Consider the following 3467-nt stretch of genomic DNA (forward strand, 5'->3'; position numbering starts at 1 on the left):
GTCCGCGTCGGCCGTTATCAGGGGGGCCGACACCTCTCCACCTCCTCGACTGATGGCGGCGCGGCGCGGTCAGTAACCGCCGCGGGCCGCGGGCCGTGGGCCCCCCTCGAGATCCAGTGCAGGCAGATGGGGCCGGCGTGCTTCCGCGGGGCCGGGGCGGGGCGGGGCCGGCGAGGCCCGCGGGCCCGCGGTGCGGCGGGTGCGGCGCTGCGTGCCGCGGGCCCCGGAGCGGCGGGCGCGCTGTGCCGTGCTGGCTGGGCCGCGGCCGCGCTGCGGTGGCACGACGGCAGGTGGCTGCTGCATGGCTGCATTGTGGTGGCCCGGGCCCGCGAGCATGCGGTATGCAGGGGGCGGGCGGGGGGCGGGGCGGGGCAGGATAGGACGGGAGGGGATCGCGCACAGCGGCGTTACCGACCGCGTGGCTCCGCACGGAGGGCAGAGCCGTGCGCGAGTAGCAGCCCTCCTCTCAATGCCCTGTCCAATGTCCTGCTGCAGCGGGCTACAGGCTCCATCTGTCTCGGATGGCACTCTGTTGGTATCCTTTGGGGGGTCCGGGTGGGGGCGAGTGCGTCTGAATCTCTATCCGCGGCGTGGATTAGCTCTCCGCTTGATTACGACAAGGCCCCCGCACAGGCCCGCGGGGGGAGTCGTTGCACGCCGAGTAGCGCACCGCTCTGTTCCGCTTGTTATCACCGCCTCGTCAGAAGTAAGCGCGAGGGGGGCGTGGCGCGCGTCGTCTGCTGCCGCGGCTGAGCGGGAGATCGACTCCATCCACGATCTCAACAAGATGCTGGACAGGCTGAAACGAACCCGCGAGCGGATGACGTCAGGCCAGCCGACTGATTCCGGAGAGCGCTCTCCTATACCTCCCTTATAGCACCGTTCTTGTCGCACTCGTGGGGCAGCACCCCTTGAGCACCTTGAGCGCTCTTAGGCATCAGTCTGCACTGCAGGAGGTCTGGCGGCCGCCGGGCTGGTTCAGCGCAGTGTGCGTTCCTCGTGTCCGAGATGGGCAAATTTTGGGGGATTTGGGAGGCGATTTCAGGGCGGAGCGTCACGTCGGTAACGCGCGTGCCACTACGACGCGCACACCTTCCCCACCCTCTTCTCTTCTTCACACGCACTGCCTTGCTGCTGCTGCTGCAGCGGCGGCCACGGCACGGCGACGACGTCGACCTATGAAGTGGAGCACGTTGGCCTAAAATAAAAGGAGTCGGTCGGCGTGGCGTCGCGCGGCGGAGCGGCGCTCGCGGCCCCCTCCCGTACAATGGGCCGTGGCCGTGAACGCATTCATTCGACTTCCCGCCTTCGATCTATCGAATTGATCTCGCGGTGTGTGGCGGTAACGGTGCGCGCCAGCGAGCGACGGCGCGACGGCCCGGCGTCGCGCACTCGACGATGTCGGCAAGGTGTTGGTGCGCCCGCAGTACGCGCCGGCCGGCGGACTGTTGTTGGCCAAAGCGACTTTATAAACACGCGACATGATCAATTGCGTGTGTTCGCGGATCATGCGAGAAAAGTGAGGCCTGTAGGTGTCCCCCCCTCCCTCAGACACCGCCCTCCCCTCCCACGCTGCGACGGTTGAGACGTCAACAAGGTAGACGAATTGTCTGAGCTCAGCCCCGCGCTCAGGGACGCCAAACAAGCGCACCGCTCGGACGCCACGGGACGGAATTCATGTCACACCTCGAGCTAATCATGGTCTACGTAAACAGGGTAAATTTTTATTTTGACCAACTGTACATCATAAATTTGTCACTACCGAGACTTCAAAGTTGCATGTTGCAAAATATAAGCGGGATCAGACGTCATTTTGGAACCTAAACGCACTTGAAAATGGCCCCAACGGAAACATTTCATTTCTGTCAAATGTTTCCCTGAGGCACAGTTGGCTGAATATCAGACACGTCGTTCAGTGCGGCCAAATGGCTTCGCACGACGACGGGAAAGGGGAAAGATAGCGATGATGTTAAATGACCTGAAAGCACCAAAATGTCGACAATAAATCCAGAAATATTTTTTTTGAAACACGCCACTTACAGCTCTTTGTGGCCCAGTGCCTCCTCCCCAACCCGGCCTCACTCTACTACACCGTGTTCCACTCAACCCTGCCCTTGCCCCACTTACATGTGTGTACAGCCCAGTGGGGGGTGCGTTTTGCCAACACGACTCGCGAAAACGTTCCACACTGGCCCTGCCGGGTGTGGAGAGAGAGACACGGGGGGGAATCGTGACGACTTCCACGACCTCCACCAAGACGACTGTTCTCGGCCAGGAAGGAGGGAGTCTCAGGTCCCCGACGTCATCAGTCATCATCCACCGCATCAACGCCGCATCACCTTGGGATTGGGAGGGATTTTGCCCTTTTGCTTTAAGGGAGGATTTGACATGTCCGGGGCTGATTAAGTCTTGGACCGCGATACTGCGACACTGCCATGTTGCTAAAGAGACGGAGCGGGGCGTGGAGGTGGCAATGCCCGCCACGTTCTCTATTTTTAACCGCCACGTCCTCCCTCCTCCCGCACCTCCACCACGGTCGAGCATGTTGAATGCGTTTCCCCCCCGCGCGATTTCTCCTCCCCCGGTTTCACACTTTGGTTACGGGACGGAAACGCTATCGGCTTTGGCCTGAAAGGAGACCAGCTGAGCACGCTGCTGCCTCTGTTCGCCGGGCCCGATTTTGTTTTTATTAACCGTGCATGCGAAACGTACGTGAAGAAAAGGACATTCCGACCGGCTGATTGGGCGAGGCATATTCATACGGCGGCGGGCGCTGAGTCACCGCGTCGCGATCTTAAATAGTCGGCGCGTCACGGGCAATACAGTTAAGCGCCCGGCGGCGCACGTCGGCAGACGAGCTTCAAACACTGGCTGGATTGTTTATCACCGACCGGAATCCATTCAAAGTGATGTTATTTCGATGTTTTCCGCTTGATGGAAAAAAATTGACAAAATTGAGAGGGCTCCCATTCCCCTACTTTTTTTTGGCAGTGTAGCCGTGGCGCTTCCGGCTCGTTCCCGCGCTGCCCCGCTTCCGGCTGGCCGGTCTGCTACTACTGGACCGTACGGCCGGCTGGCCGCAGTGCACTCTACTCTCGAGCCGAGCGGCGGGCAGAGCGGGCCCTCTCTACCCTGCGGGTCCCTACGGGTCCCTACGGGTCCCTACGGTCCCGGCGAGCGTTACTCCACCCACCCCCTCGCTCCCCCGACCGGGGGGGGGGGGGGGAGCACGCCGTCAACGCGGCACGCCGTCAACGCCCCGCTCAAAGGATCGGCCGCCGTTGGGGCTGCCTACCCTGCAGGCGCCGCCGGGGGGAAGACCAGCAGCTCAGGGGGCGGAGGGAGCACGCAGCCACCGGGGGCCACCAGCAGGCCCGACCCGAATGTCACCCGCGAGGCACTCGGCTGATTGTGTCCGCGTCGGCCGTTATCAGGGGGGCCGACACCTCTCCACCTCCTCGACTGAT

The 3467-nt window shown here is 62.5% G+C and overlaps 1 protein-coding gene across 1 annotated transcript in view; it reads left to right on the forward strand.

Annotated features, from left to right (window-relative positions):
• Positions 1–3467, forward strand: part of LOC127749365 (filamin-A-like) — an 11052-nt gene that overhangs the window by 1804 nt on the left and 5781 nt on the right. The gene's annotated exons all lie outside the window — the stretch shown is intronic.

The sequence above is a fragment of the Frankliniella occidentalis genome, unplaced genomic scaffold (assembly GCF_000697945.3).
Source record: "Frankliniella occidentalis isolate FOCC.00 unplaced genomic scaffold, Focc_3.1 Scaffold4, whole genome shotgun sequence".
Lineage (NCBI taxonomy): Eukaryota > Metazoa > Arthropoda > Insecta > Thysanoptera > Thripidae > Frankliniella > Frankliniella occidentalis.